Here is a 16,292-nt window from a genome sequence, read left to right on the forward strand (position 1 = left end):
TAACATAACCATGAGATCCCACTACACCTATAATTCCGTACCTTACTCTTATTCTTTTTCTTTTTTTAAAGTTTATTTTTTTAAGTAATCTCTACCCCCAATGTGGGGCTTAAACTCAAGAGTCACATGCTCCTCCTACTGAGCCAGCCAGGTGCCCCAGACTTTTTCTTTTTTCACTAAAATTTCTTCCTTCCTTAAGAGAGGTATCAGTCTCCAAACAATAGGATGCGTATTTGTAACTGAGCTTTCTATTGCACTGTGGAAGCCTTCTACACTGTTGTCTGGCTTTGGCATATTGTCACATGTCCCTTGATCGCCGTTCCAAAGCTCTCTGGGAAATGTGGGTTCAAAACTCTGTGCCCCTGTACAGACCATTATGAGGGCTACGATTTACATAATATAAAAATAGGAGTCCTGAGTCAATGGAGAAATGAAACCAAACTATCTACCAGTTTGATGAAACCAAACTGTCAACCAGTTATTTTGATCTTTTATGGAAAAATTGCCTGAGGGCCAATGGGTTATGTGGTGAAAATGTTTACAGCAGAATTGCTTTGCAGGAAAAGTCCCTAGAACCAAAAATCTACCCCATTCCTTGTACTGACTGAGATGCGTGAGGTCAGGACTCCCCTGTTCACCTTACTGTCAGCCCAAAGGCCAGCACAGGACAGGCCTTACTGGGAGGATGTGTTGAAGTAGTAATAGCAGCAAAACCATATTGGGGCATGAATGAGGTGCTAGGCTCTAAACTAAGCTTTTCCATGTGTTATTTCATTTAATCCTCACAGCCACTATGAGATAGGTACTATCATTATTCCCACTTTTCAGATGAGAGGCTGAGGTGCAGAGACTTGAAAGCCTGAGGTCACACAACTGGTAAGTGACAGAGCCAAGATTTGCATCCTGAGCTTTTCTGTGCCAAAGCCTTTGCTGTGAATGAGCAAATACATGATTGATGGGCTTGTGGGTCTCGGAGGGAAAGTTCTACCTTCAGAACCTCCCCTGTGTGTCCTAGGTTCTCTCTGCTGATGGTCTGCAATGCTTGGAATCAGCATCCCCACACAGGAGGAACTCAGTAAAGGCCTTTTCTTTGCCTGCAGCAATCCTGTGGCCGTGCCTATTATTCATGGGAAGTAGCATTTTTTAATCTCCTCTTCTAAAAATAAGCTGCAATTTGTTAGGGGCCCTTGAGAACCAGCCCAGGCATTTCAGGACAGCCATTTGCTTGTCTGCAGCTCAGGAAATTAATCAGAACCCCAAAGCCCTTTCCCTCTTCCCACAGGCCAGCACTCTGGAAACGCCCAGTGCCTTGCTGCAGCTCTCCTCGAGGACTGCAGAGATGCCAAGGGCAGTTGAACACAGATCTATCTCTTTGTCAGGGAAGGGAAGTGAGAGCAGAAAGGCATGAGGGAGAAATGGGTCAGCTCTGCTGCAAATAACTTGCAGAGAGAACTTGAAGCTGTCCTCCACTTGGACGGGTGCTGAGTGACAGACACCCTGGGGTGTCAGATGTGACTCTGCAGAATCCCCCTGTGGTCTAGAAACTGGAGTGTTGGTTTCTGTTCTAATGACAATGTTCTGCAGGTGACTTTTAGTGAGCCTCTCCCTCTCTCAGGACCTCCAAGTCTAACCCTATGAAATGACTGGGAGGATTATCACTAGGTGTGCTGTGTGCTGTTAGGAGCTGGAAATAATATTGATGATGATGATGAAAATAAGAATGACAACTACATCATTTCTGGAACACTGTGCCCGGTGCTTTCCACACAGTGTTTTATGTGATTTCAGAACAAACACTGCAAGGACTATATCAATATCCCCATTTTTACATATGAGAAGAATGAGGCTCAAAGAGAGCTAGCATGGGCCAGAACATGGGTGTATAATTCCAGGGTTTTCTGGCACCACGAAACATGCGTGGTTTCTGACCTCAAGGAAGTGAGGAAGTGCTAAGAAACAAACAGGAGGTCAATTTGACACAAGTTAAAATGTGTTCATGCCCACATGAGCGTCAAACACAATGCACAGGTATTTGGGTATTGAGAGCAGGGAGAGTGGGCTCTTGGTTGGGGGAAACTAGGAGGAGCTGTAAGTTGAGATGAGACAGCAGCGGAAGAGCACGAGCCATGGGGCAGATGTGGGAAAGCAGTGGGAGTGCGAGTGGAAGTTTGGATAAACTTCACAGTGTGTGTATGTCTGTGTGTGTGTACAAAGGTAGGAAGAGACCAGACCAGGCCAGGGTTTTGGCCCTAATTCCACAGGTAATAAAGAGCTTACACAAGAGATGTCTTAAGAGACTAGCTATGCTGCTGCAGTCAGAGAGGTAGCAACCCTCCGCGCATCTGTGTCCCGGCTTGTGAGTGCAGCTCTGTGCCAGCACGTGGGAGGGCATCTATGGGGAGAGTGCATCTGTGGCTGTGGCTGGGTTTGGGCTCCCTTCAAAGGCCCCCCCCTTCTCTGGGCCCTAGGTATCTTGCACATAGTAGCTCCACTGGAAATGTGTCATAGAATTATGGGAGGGACTTTTGAGATCATCTGGTCATCACTCCTTCCCATCTTAAAGAAGGTAAAAGTGAGGAACATAGATGGAAAAAGACGTGTCTAGGGTCACACAATGAATTAATAGCAGAGCTGGGGACTGGAACCCATGCCTCTATTCTGAGCGCCTTTTCCACATTTGCTGAGTAATAGAAATAGTATTCGTTGAGTGATTACTCCAGACCAGGCCCTGGGCTAAACACCTTTACATGGATTATCTCATTTAATCCTCACAACCCTCCTGGGAGTGCTCCTCTTGAAAGCAGGACATCCTTCTTGTCTGCCATTTCGATTTCGCACCGCGCCTAGCACAGGCCCGGGGCATCTAGCTAGGCAAGCAATAAAAACTTGGGAAAGTCCAAGTCCTGGGAAGGGGGTTAAAGAACGGAGGGGGCGGGACTGCCGGTCAGCCCCGCCCCTCAAAACAGGCCCCGCCTTCCAGGGCACTGACGTCACAACTGGCCCCGCCCCTCATTGTCAGTCCCGGGGAGCCGGAGGAGGCGCCGGCCGCCGGGAGCGGAGCGCCGGATCCCTCGGCGGGCGGGAGCGCGGGCCGGAGTCGCCGAGGTGAGGGGTTCGCGGGGAGGCGGCGGGCGCGCGGCGCGGGAGACTGGGGCGGGCGGGCGCGGAGGAGGGCGGCCGGAGGGGGCGGCCTGCCCGGGCAAGGGGTCGGGGCACCCAGGGGCGACAGGACAGAATCGGTGGGCGCACCCGGGGAAGGGCTGGGGGGGTATGAAGTTGAGGCGTGGGGCAGTTAGAGCGGAATTTTGGAGAAAGTGCTCGCACGGGGAGATTTTTTGGGGCGAGACCTTGAGAAATTTCTTGGAGTTGGAAATTTTTCTGTTGGAGGGGGAGGGAAGGTTCTGAGAGACTTTTGGTGGGAGCGAGAATCTGAGGAGAAATGTTTGGGGCAGAGAGCCGAGGGGACATTTTCGGGGGGCGGAGGAGTTTCGGGTCGAGTTTGGGCTTCAGGGGGAGGGAGCGCGGGGCGCGGTGGGGGCGGGGAGCGGCGGGCCGGGCGGGGGGCCGGGACCGCCGGGGAGGGGGCTGCGCGGGGCCCGCGGGCACCCGGGAGGAAGGAAGTGATCTTACAGGAAGAGCCCAGGAGCTCCCGAGGAGGAGGAGGACGAGGAGGAGGGACGTTTGGGAACGCTCGGGCCGGGCTGCGGCGACCGGGCTGCGGGGGCGCGGGCCGGCTGGGGAGGGGTCCCGCCGCCGCAGCTGTCGGCCCGCCGCGACCGCCCGCGTCCCGGCCGATGCTGGTCTCGCAGCCAGACCGCTGGGCCGGGAAGGAATTCGAGGCATTCGCTTTGTTTAAGTTGCCAGTAGACAGTCCTTAGGACTAATTAATGGTGGAATCTGCAGGGGGACGCGGGCGAGCCGGGCCGGGGCCGCCCCCCGCCCGCCGCTGCCGCTGCCGCTGCCGCAGCCGCCGCCGCCGCGGTGAACTTTCCGCAGCGCGCGCGGCCCGCCTCCCTGCGCACCCCCGCCCCTGCCCGGGCCGGGAAGGAGCCATGGCTTCCCGAAGCGCAGGAATGAAGTGCGGTTTCTGGGGCCCGTGGCCTTTGGCTGTGGAGGCTGCCTGCGGGGAAGCCGGCGTCCCGGAGCAGCCGGGCTAGGGGTTCGCAGCCCGCGTGAGAGCTCTCAGAGGGGCCTGCGGTTTCTCTTAATAACCTTGGAGAAGGCTCTGCGAGCCGAGAAAAGACCATCTTGCTTTGGAGCATCTGTTTCTTCGTCGCGTCAGCCCCTTTCCTAACACTGCAGAGCTTGTTGTGGCTTGTTTCGGAAATGCCGAGACCAGTGCTCACACTTAAGGGTGGGAGAAGGGAAGAGACTAGGCGCCCCCCCCCAACAACCCTGCAGTGTAATCTCCAGAAAGCTAGAGATTGCTTGCAGATTCTCCCGTCGCACCTTCACTGACTTGAATGACCTTGGGAAAGGAATTGTGCTTCTGAGCTCCTGGTGCCTTATCTGTTGATTGAGGAGAAAATACTCTCTGGACCTCCCTGCCTTTTGGGGATATTTTGAGAGGTGTGGTTAGTTCAGGGCATTTTACGGACTGCTGCAGTTCTGGCCTAAGGAGCTGGATTAGAGTCAGAGTGGGGGGAATTCAGATCCACTAGTAAGATTTTATTAGCTCAGATTAGGTAGGGAAGGACAGGTTTGGATTTTAGGAGGATATTTCCCTTTGGAGAATCTGTACAGTATGTTCCAGATTGTATTCTCTCACTTTGTGTGCAGCTTTGGTGGTATTCGTGTGGTTAAATTAAGTAACTCCCATAGAAAACTCTTCTGTCAGAAATAATTATTTTGCTCAGGATTCCCCTTGGGGCAGATTAAGGTTTTGCTTAATTTACTCAGAAGAATTTTCCAGGTTTCTAAAATTAAATCACTTTTCTAAACATAGTAACTAAAGTTTGAAAAATTGGAAATAGTGGGATGGGGAGGGAGTTGATTAGAGTATGAACAAGGCAGCAAATACAGGTTCATTGTTGTGCTGTGATTACTAACAGGGATTATGAATTAGCCTTGATTAATAGGTATTTTCTTACTCCTAAATAGTTTAAGACCAAGAAAGGGAGCTTATTTTGTTGAGTTGCTTACTGTGTGCCCAGTAATTGTGCTAGGTGGTATATATCTCCTATAGTTTTCACAACAATGTTGTGAGGTGATAGTTGGCATCCCTGCTTCCCAGATGGGCAAACTGAAGGTCAGAAGGTAAAATGACTTCCCCAAGTTTACACATACAGCTGGTAAGAAGTGGAGCTGGAATTCAAACCCAAGCCTGTTTCTCAGGTCCACGGCTATCTCCATTGTGCACACTGCATTAGTTTCTAGGCCTTTGCCTCAGCCACTGGGTCACATTGGACTGTAGAATAAGTCAATTAAGTCTATTCCCCAGTAGCATTGCCTTCTTTTTCTTCCAGCAATGTTTTCAGTATGCTTTTGAGATGTTTTTGGCTTTTGGTAGAAAAACAAACATACAAGGTTGTGCTAGTGGTGTGTCCTATGTACAGTAGGTGCTTAATAAATATATATATGTATTTTTTTTTACGATGGAAGCATTTGTATTGAAATGCAGATACCTGGGTGATCATAGATTTCATTTATATAATGGAAGATGATGGATAGCTAGTGGTCCTTTTGTAGAGGCCATCATTAAGGTGACATTCATGATCAGAAGCAAGAACCATTTTTCATGTAATAGGGCTTTTTGGGACAGTGTCAGCTTCTGAGTAAGGCACATTACTTACAGGTAGGACCCAGATAGTCAAGCTGAGAAATTTGGTATAAACTTGGAAGCACATGATAGATGCTCAGTAAATATTTGCCGAAGAAATACATGCATTATTTATTTATTTATTTATTTAAAAGATTTTATTTATTTGACAGAGACACAGTGAGAGAAGGAACACAAGCAGGGGGAGTGGGAGAGGGAGAAGCAGGCTTCCCGCGGAGCAGGGAGCCCGAGGCGGGGCTCGATCCCAGGACCCTGGGATCATGACCTGAGCCGAAGGCAGACGCTTAACGACAGGCACCCAGGCGCCCTCATTCTTTTTTTAAAAATCAGGTTTATTGAGGTGTAATTTACATACAATAAAATTCATCAATTTTAAACGTGCAGTTTGATGAGCTTTGACAAATGTATGCAGTTGTGTAATCCCCACACTGCCATCATTTGTTTAAACTATGTGTTGTTTTTAAGGTATTGGTTAGCAAAGTGATCCCTGGGAATGTTGTTCTGTGTTCCTGATTCAAACCGGTGAGCTCAGGGTGAGTACTAAGAGAGTCAGTATGCCGACTTTGTAGGAAACAGGGAAACCTTTGGTATTTATTGGTGAGGTGCATGAGAAGAGTAAGACAGGTAGAGATAGGGAAACTTGGCAGATCAGGGGAAAGAAATTCATGAGGGACCAGGTTTTCATTTTAGGACGAGGATATACATTGTGGGGGGAAAATTACCCAAAGATTTATTAAGGAGTTGAACTTACATTTTTGTTTCCTTTTTGAAATGATACCTTCTGAAATATAAAACTTCAGCATCTTTGGCTATACTTAAGTGCTTTACACCTTATAGTTCAAATAATTCTTAAGGGTGGGGATGCTATAAAATAATTGAAGGCCTTGCCCTTCCACCTATGGCAGAATATCCTTAGTGTTTATCTCTAACTTATTTTAGTTAATATTCCACAAAGGGAATACATCAGTTAGAAATTGTGTCTTTCTTGGAAGACATAAGATTATTTTTTCCTTGTCATAATTTTTAAAGATTTATTTATTTGAGACAGAGACAGGGTCGTGGGGAGGAGTAGAGGGGAGAGGAAGGGGGAGAGAAGCCGACTCTGCGCTGAGCGGGACATGGGGCTTGATCTCACCACCCCAAGATCATGGACCTGAGCTGAAATCAAGAGTCAGATGCTTAACCGACTGAACTACTACCTGGGCACTCCTCCTTCTCATAATTTCTTAGGTCGCTGAACCTGTCCCAATCTGCTGCTATAGCTCAAGTCTGTCTTAGAAAAAGTCTGAAGCCTCTGTTGCCCAGCTTCTAGAAGCAACCCCATTAAAAAAAAAAAAGATTTTATTTATTTATTTAGAGAATGAGCGTGAGCGAGTGTCAGTGGGGGTGGAAGGGGCAGAGAGAGAAGGAGAGAGTCTCAAGCAAACTCCGTGCTGGTTGAAGGGTTTGCTATTAGGACCCTGAGGTCATGACCTGAGCCGAAATCAAGAGTCTGATGCTTAACCTACTGGGCCATCCAGGTGCACCTAGAAGCAGTCCCATTTTTATATCTAACTCCTCGTATCTCTTTATCCATTCTGTTTCTACATGTTGACTATTTTATAACCCTTCTCTCCCACCTGTCAGTCTTGAGAATGGAACCTCATCAGCCATGGGCCCTCCGTATATCATTAGGAAATAATAATTAAATTAAAATACCAGTCTACCAACTCAATATTTTGGGTGATGATAGGGAGAAAATAATAACTGTGCGGTAGTCATTATCCTCTTTATACATGAGGAAGCTGAGCTCAGGGCAGTTACTGCCTGAGGGGGAGAGACCATTGATTTGAACTCAGAGTGACTGGTACTCAAGTTTGGGATTAGTTTCGTTACAGTCTCTGTGTATTCGGGTTGGGGGAGCAAGCGAAGAGCTTGGAAATACCATATTAAAATATAAGCCAAAACATAAACAAGCATTGCAAATCTTTTAGGCTTTGCTATGTGTTATTATTATTATTATTATTTTAAGATTTTATTCCTTTATTTGAGAAACAGCACAAATAGGGAGGAGGGTCAGAGGGAGAGGGAGAAGCAGACGCAGACTCTCCGAGGAGCAGGGAGCCGGACACGGGACTCTGAGATCCAGCCCAGGACCCTGATATCACGACCTGAGCTGAAGGCAGACGCCCAACCCACTGAGCCACCAAGGCGCCCTCCCCCCCAATTTTTTTTTTTTAATAAAGATTTTATTGGGATGCCTGGGTGCCTCAGTCCATTAAGCGTCTGCCTTCGGCTCAGGTCATGATCCCAGGGTCGTGGGATCAAGTCCCACATCAGGCTTCTTGCTCAGCAGGGAGCCTGCTTCTCCCTTTGCCTGCTGCTCCCCCTGCTTGTGCGCTCTTTCTCTCTGACAAATAAATAAAATCTGTAAACAACAACAACAAAAAGATTTTATTTATTTGATTTTTTTTAAAGATTTTATTTATTTATTCACGAGAGACAGGGAGAGAGAGAGAGAGAAGCAGAGGGAGAAGCAGGCTCCCAAGGAGCAGGGAGCCCGATGCGGGACTCGATCCCAGGACCCCGGGATCATGACCTGAGCCGAAGGCAGACGCTTAACCATCTGAGCCACCCAGGCGCCCAAGATTATATTTATTTGAGAGAGGGTGTATGCATGTGCATATATATAAAGAATACAATTTGATTTTTTTTTTTTTACAAACAATATATCTAGATCAAAACAGTATTACTCGTACCCAGAAGCCCCCACCAAGTTCCTTTCCAGTTCCTGTCTCTCTTCCATCTCCCAGCATGACTTCTAACAGCATATATTAATTTTGCCTGCTTTGTACTTTTGCAAAAATGGAATCATACAGCAGATATTCTTTTGGGTCTGGTTCCTTTTGTTCAACAGTATGTTTGTGAATATGAAAAAACTTTTAAGGGTTTTCTTTAAGGCTTGGAATAAAATCCACATTCAAACTCTTTATCTTGGCTTATGATGTCTTATATAACCTGGTCCCGCCTACCTTTCCAGCTTCACCTTATACCAATCTTGTTGCCCATTATGCTTCAATCACATCAGCTTCTTATTTATCCTTAACAAGCTCTTTCCTACCACAGGGCCTTTTTACGTGTGGCTCTCTCTTCCTTGAACACCCTTTCCCCTGCTCTTTGCCTGGCTGCCTCTTTCAAGCCTCAGCATATGTATCAGAGATACTCTCCCTCATTATTTTATCTTGCGAGTCCTTTTCCATTATTCCCTGTTGCTGGAGTCTGTTGCCTCCTCCCTTCATAGCACCTATTACGGTTTATAATGATATATCTGCTTGCATGATTTTTTTTTAAGATTCCATTTATTCATTTATTTGAGAGAGAGAGACAGCATGAGCGGGGAGAGGGTCAGAGGGAGAAGCAGGCTCCCCGCCTAGCCGGGAGACCGATGCGGGACTCGATCCCAGGATCCCGGGATCATGACCCAAGCCGAAGGCAGTCGCCCAACCAACTGAGCCACCCAGGCGCCCTGCTTGCATGATTTTTATCTGCCTTCCCCATAGACTTCACAAGAGCAGGGAACTCATCTGCTTTGTTCATCAGTGTGTGCGTAGTACCTGACACAGTGACTGACATGTAGTAGGTATTTAATAAATATTTAATGACCACATTCCAATTCAGCATCTTTGTTCCCATTATCTTTTGTCCTTTTCTTATGCGGTTTAACTATTTAAACTTTCCTATCCTTCAAGGCTCAGCTCAGTTCCTTTCTATGAAGTCTGTGCTGACTTTGAAGTAGTAAATCTTCTCTAAAATTTTGACATTTATTGCTGATAGCCCTCATGTTCTTGGTAAGTCACACTGGCATGTATCTTATCTGCCTAATTGGATCCAAAGCTCTCCCCCACCCCCCAAATCTTGCAGCTTGTAATGCCAGTACCCCTTATATTCTTGGTCAATTTTACTAGTTTGTATCTTTACCTAATTTGATCAGAAGCTTCTTCATTAGAAGCTAAGTTGTTTTAGCTGGTAACTCCCCTCAATTCTTTTAAATGAGCTTTGCACATAGTAGGCCCTCAGCAGAATTTTTTTTTTTAAGATTTTATTTATTTGACAGAGACACAGCGAGAGAGAGAACACAAAACACAAGCAGGGGGAGTGGGAGAGAGAGAAGCAGGCTTCCCACGGAGCAGGGAGCCCGATGTGGGGCTCCATCCCAATCAGGACCTGAACTGAAAGCCGACGCTTAATGACTGAGCCACCCAGGCACCCCCCCCTCAGAATTTTTGATGATTGATCATAATGAGGCTTATGTATAGGTATCAGTTTTAATTTTTTTAAGCATTTTTTTAAAAGATTTATTTATTTATTTGACAGAGAGAGAGAGACACACACACACAGTGAGAGAGGGAACACAGCAGTGGGAGTGGGAGAGGGAGAAGCAGGCTTCCTGCAGAGCAGGGGGCCCGATGCGGGGCTCGATCCCAGGACCCTGGGATCATGACCTGAGCTGAAGGCAGACGCTTAACGACTGAGCCACCCAGGCGCCCCTCAGTTTTAATTTCTTAGGCTTATTAACATGGACTATTTTGCTTCTCTCTCTCCTCCCCCTGCTTGTGCTCTCTGTCAAATAAATAAAATCTTTAAAAAAAATGGACTCTTTATTAGAATTCTTAGGGTTTTCTCTAATCCAGAGATTGGGAGTGCTCCACCTGCTTCAGGTTGGTATGACAATTATCAGGGTGTGAAAGTACAGGAGTCCAGTCCTGGTACCACAAAGCAGATACTCCTTTGGAATCTGTCACTGGCAAAGAACTAACTATGCACAGTTCTTTCTTAGAAAGATGCTTAATCAGTGCTTGTCTGATGCTCTCAGATTGGAGTTATTAACTGAAATGAGAGACTAGGTAATACCTCACTTGAACTATTTTGTTGAATAACATTTTATTTTAATGGCAAGGGTGACTCCAAGCTTCTCTACCAGCTACCTCCTCTGACTTGCCAGTGATCTCTCTCAGTAGTAATTCTTCCTCTTTTATTAAAGGCAGAAGAATGTACTAATATTGTACATACTTTAAGCCAATTCCTGGTAACTGGGATGATTTAACTTAATATACTTATGTGGCACAATTGGGTGATACATGTAAAACTTTTTTTTAAGAGATGCCTAATATGTATTTTAAAGCAATGATAATTTTGACTTTATTTAATTAAAAATTTTAAAGTAAGCTCTACACCCAACATGGGGCTCAAACTCATGACCTGGGGATCAAGAGTTGCACGCTCCACTGACTGAGCCAGCCTGGTGCCCCATTTTGACTTTTCTAATGGAATTATATCAGAAGATTGTGGAGTGATGTAGTAGTTATTTCTATGGAAACATTGGAGCAGAGGTACTTAAGGAAGTTTCTGAGAGATGTTGTTGGAGTAATTTTGTTCACAATCATTCCTAATCTCTCACTGTTATTTTTTTCTTTTAACAACTTAGAAATATTTTATGAAACCAGCCTCTTTACTTTTTACCCCAACTAGGTCAAAATAAAAAGTAAAAGTAGAATGCATTTATATTTATCCATACTTCAGACTACCGCTGGACTTCAATAAACTTTTTTTTGAAATGTGAGGAGACAAATGATTAACTTTGGGGAATTCATTAAAAAAGTGACTTTCGAGGACACCTAGGTGGCTCAGTTGGTTAAGCATCTGCCTTTCGGCTCATTTCATGATCCCAGAGTCCTGGGATCGAGTCCCGCATGAGGCTCCTTGCTCAGTGGGGAGCCTGTTTCTCTCTCTGCCTGCTGGTCCCCCTGCTTGTGTTTTCTCTTTCTCTCTGACCAGTAAATAAGTAAAATCTTTTAAAAAGTGACTTTCAGAATGGATTACAAAGTTAGTATATACTCAACCCAGTCTCTTGCACTTTTCATATTCACAGTTGTTCATAACATTGGCTTCTAGGCATCAGGAGATCTTGGAGTATGTTTCTGAATCATTTAGTTTTATTCGAGTAAGCTTTTATTAAGGTGATTTATTATATTCTGATTCTTTGACAGTTGGTTATCTATTTGTGTCTTATTCTCATTCTTTGACCATTTTGGTTAAATGGCATTTTACCTCATAAGGTTATTTAAAACTATATAGTTTAAATTGCCCGCTGATCCCCCTGCTTGTGCTCTCGGCTGTAGCTTCAGAAAGGCTCAATTTTTCCATCTTTACGATGGGAGGTGTGGTTGTGAGGATTAAATAATTTATTTTTATTTTTATTTTTTTTAAGATTTTATTTATTTATTCATGAGAGACAGAGAGAGAGAGAGAAGCAGAGGGAGAAGCAGGCTCCCCGCAGGGAGCCCGATGTGGGACTCGATCCCAGGACCCCGGGACCATGACCTGAGCCGAAGGCAGATGCCCAACCATCTGAGCCACCCAGGCGCCCGAGGATTAAATAATTTAATGTACAGAAGCATTTAGAGCATAATACCTGGTACATAGTAAATATTGGCCATTATTTCAGTTTTACATTTTTGTTTACCCAAAGAATAGAAGAAAAATTTCCTGTTCTTAATAGGATTTAGTCTAAAGTCAGATAACATCTTTGTATACTGGGCAGACTAGAAGAAACTCAAGAATATTCATTCATTCATTCATTCATTTATGAATGAAAGACTTGATTTATTTATTTGACAGAGAGAGCACAAGTAGGCAGAGAGGCAGGCAGAGGGAGAGGGAGAAGTAGGCTCCCTGCTGAGCAGAGAGCCAGTGTTGCTCAGTCCCAGGACCCCTGGATCATGACCTGAGCCAAAGGCAGACGCTGAACCAGCTGAGCCACCCAGGTGCCCCAAGAATTTTTAAAAGCTTAATTTTAACTTGACTAATTTCTGATGAAGTTAGGGACTTTCTCAGTGACTAGTATAATTTCCTTTATTCATCTGTTTTTCTTGAATGACTCATCCTTAGACCAAGTGTTTGCTGTGTGGTTGTAATTGGTACAAATGAGAGATAATTTCTGGTTGTTCTAGCCAGCCCTTCATCACTTAAAGAGAGACCCTGCAGCTGGAAATTGAGACTGTTGGTAAGATAATACGTGAGACTATTTCAAACCATTGTAATTTTTGAAAATTATTTATTTGAAAATCATTGAAAAATATTAAGTCTGGTTATAGAATCTTGGGAGAGTGATATTAATATTGTTAGACATTTTTTTTTAGCCGTTTATTTTTGCTTATTCTAGGTAAAGATTTCAAGTGATTTTACAACATTAGTTATATTTGTCAGGTACTATCTTAAGCATTTTATGTGCATTATTTCATTTACTTGTTCATTTAACAAATATTTGAGTGCCTGCCATGTGCCAGGCACAAGCTCATTTAATCCTCACCACACCCATGAAATAGATACAGTGTTTATTATTTTAGCCCCATTTCACAGATTAGGAATTGGGGCACAGAGAAGCTGTGTATCTTGTCCAGTGTCACAGCTGTCGAGGGTCAAATTTGGGATTTTTAAATTTTGAATGACAGTTGCTGAAATATTGGCATAAATTAATTCAATGCCAGATTTTTTTTTAAAGATTTTTATTTATTTATTGAGAGAGAGAATGGTAGAGAGAGAGAGCATGAGAGGGAAGAAGGTCAGACGGAGAGGCAGACTCCCTGCTGAGCAGGGAGCCCGATGCAGGACTCGATCCCGGGACTCCAGGATCATGACCTGAGCCGAAGGCAGTCGCTTAACCAACTGAGCCACCCAGGTGCCCCTTTTTTTTTTTTTTTTTTAAGATTTTATTTGTTTGACAGAGAGAGAGATAGCAAGAGCAGGAACACAAGCAGGGGGAGCAGGAGAGGGAGAAGTAGGCTTCCTGCCAAGCAGGGAGCCCAATGTGAGACTCAGTCCCAGGACCCTGGGATCATGACCTGAGCCGAAGGTCTGAGCCACCCAGGCGCCCCCCAGATTTTTTTTTTTCTTTAGGAGAAGGATATTAATCAAATTTTGAAGTGTGTGCTAAATAGGTTACAGTCCAGGTACTTGGAGCAGGATGTGTTAGGTTTAGGTGAGCTAAACTGGGATAATTTCCTCTTAGTCCAAATCCATCTCTTTAAACGACCAACAAAAGAACAAAAGACAAGTTTGGGTTTGGGGCGCCTGGGTGGCTCAGTCGTTAAGCGTCTGCCTTCGGCTCAGGTCATGATCCCAGGGTCCTGGGATCGAGCCCCGCATCAGGCTCCCTGCTCGGCAGGAGGCCTGCTTCTCCCTCTCCCACTCCCCCTGCTTGTGTTCCTGCTCTCGCTATCTCTCTGTCAAATAAACAAATAAAATCTTAAAAAAAAAAAAAGACAAAGACAAGTTTGGGTTTTTTTGGTTTGTTTGTTTTTCCAAAAGACAACTTGGAAGTTCCTTCTTTTCGAGAATTCCAGTTTACCCAAACCAGTGTGAACCAAATGTAAATTTTCAAGAAGGATGGATGTAAATAACCGTATTAAACACTGTTCTTCACAGGCACTCTGGGAGCCAATGTTATGGAAGCACGATAGTTTGATTGTTTAAATTAACTTCAGTTGTTATCCACAGTATCATTTTGCTGCTTTTGCATAGATCTGTTACGATATTTCAGACTTCCACTTTTGTTAATTGTGCTTTTATGGTCATCTCTGTGGGATATTTATAGGGTGATATGACTGCTTTTTATTTTTATTTTTTTAAAGATTTTATTTATTTGACAGAGACACAGAGAGGGAACACAAGTTGGGGAGTGGGAGAGGGAGAAACAAGGCCTGCTGAGCAGGGAGCCTGATGTGGGGCTCGATCCCAGGACCCTGGGACCATGACCTGAGCCGAAGGCAGACACTTAACTACTGAGCCACCCAGGCGCCCCTATGACTGCTTTTTTTTTTTTTTTAAAGATTTTATTTATTTGACAGAGAGAGACACAGTGAAAGAGGGAACACAAGCAGGGGGAGTGGGAGAGGGAGAAGCAGGCTTCCCGCTGAGCAGGGAGCCCGATGCGGGGCTCGATCCCAGGACCCTGGGATCATGACCTGAGCCGAAGGCAGACGCTTAACGACTGAGCCACCCAGGCGCCCCTTATGACTGCTTTTTAAAAACAAATACCAGACGTTTCCAAAATGGGAAATAATTATATATTTATTTCAGTGAGATTTCCAAGCTGTGCTATACTTCTTTTGAATTTGCCTTTAGAACATATTGCACATTTTTAATCCTGATAAGTCTTCAATTTGGGGGAATTTACCTTTTGAAGGTAAGCAAGTCTGGTGAATGAAGTGAGTAATCAGTACGGTTTTTGGTCATAAATGAGTTGTAATTCTAAGAGGTGGAGATTAGGAATTTTGTGTGTGAGGTTTCATCTTTGAGAATCTGCAAATAGAATTTCAAAAAGGTTTTGAGCCTTGGTGGCATTGCTGGAAGAGGGTCTTGCTTCCCAAGATGACTTGAAGAACAACACTTATTTTGAACCTATAAATAAAAATCATTGCTTGAATGTAACTTATTTAACTTGTGTTCTTGATTGAATTGAAATTGTCTATAATGAAAATATTATCTTGTACTAATATCAGTATCTTATTTGTAGCTTTTAAAAGTTAGTCTCTTTTTTCTGTCTAAAAGACAGTTTTTTAAAAAGGAGAAGAACACGGGGGCCCCTGTGTGGCTCAGTCGTTAAACGTCTGCCTTCGGCTCAGGTCATGATCCCAGGGTCCTGGGATCAAGCCCTACATCGGGCTCCCTGCTCTGCGGGAAGCCTGCTTCTCTCTCTTCCACTCCCCCTGCTTGTGTTCCTGCTCTCTCGCTCTCTCTCTCTGTCAAATAAATAAATAAAATCTTAAAACAAAATAAAAGGGAAAAGAACATTTTTAGTCCGCTGTGAGGCAAAATACATATAGGAACAGATTTGAACCCCTTATAATTAAAAGGTGAAATGTATTTTCCTGACCCACTTACCCAGGCATTATGTGTGTGGCCTCTCTGTGGAGGCTGAACAGTTCAGATAGAAAAATGGTATCATCCACCTGGGTCTCACAGCATATCCTATTTCTAAAAGTAAAGAAATCTCTGGTTTTATCCAGTTTCAAGTTAACTGGATAAGTTAAATGCTGAGCAAGATAAATGTAGTTAATTTTTGGCTCTTTAAAACCCTGGAACAGCTTTATCATAATGTATGTTCTCCTAATTACCTGGGGGTGTTTGTCTTGTTTAGGCCATGTTGGTGATTTGTATCTAGTATCAGTGAATAAGCAGAATTAGAATTGAAAATTTTCTATGGATTCTTAGTCATTGAGGACTAATAATAATACCTAACATTACTGACTATGTGCCAGCCGCTGTATTTAAGCTCTTTTTATATCTTTATTTAATCTTCTCAAAATCCCTTGGGGTAGATATTATTATCCCCATTTAATAGATAAAAATTCCTTAATATAGGAGATCAGTATGCCTAAAGTCAACACAGCTGATGAATGCCAAGCTAGGATTTGATTCCTGAGCTTGCAGTTGAACATTACAATGAGCACATGATGATTTTATGAACTATGTG

The 16,292-nt window shown here is 44.4% G+C and overlaps 1 protein-coding gene across 1 annotated transcript in view; it reads left to right on the plus strand.

Annotated features, from left to right (window-relative positions):
* Nucleotides 1-3,056: 3,056 nt before the first annotated feature.
* Nucleotides 3,057-16,292, plus strand: part of LUZP1 (leucine zipper protein 1) — a 94,782-nt gene continuing 81,546 nt past the window's right edge. The window contains exon 1 of the mRNA XM_028090844.2: nt 3,057-3,105. The gene's annotated coding sequence lies outside the window, so the exon portion shown is untranslated. The remainder of the gene's footprint in view (nt 3,106-16,292) is intronic.

The sequence above is a fragment of the Eumetopias jubatus genome, unplaced genomic scaffold, assembly GCF_037043125.1.
Source record: "Eumetopias jubatus isolate StellerSeaLion01/CBP00866 unplaced genomic scaffold, mEumJub1_p1.0 scaffold_4, whole genome shotgun sequence".
Taxonomy (NCBI): Eukaryota; Metazoa; Chordata; class Mammalia; order Carnivora; family Otariidae; genus Eumetopias; species Eumetopias jubatus.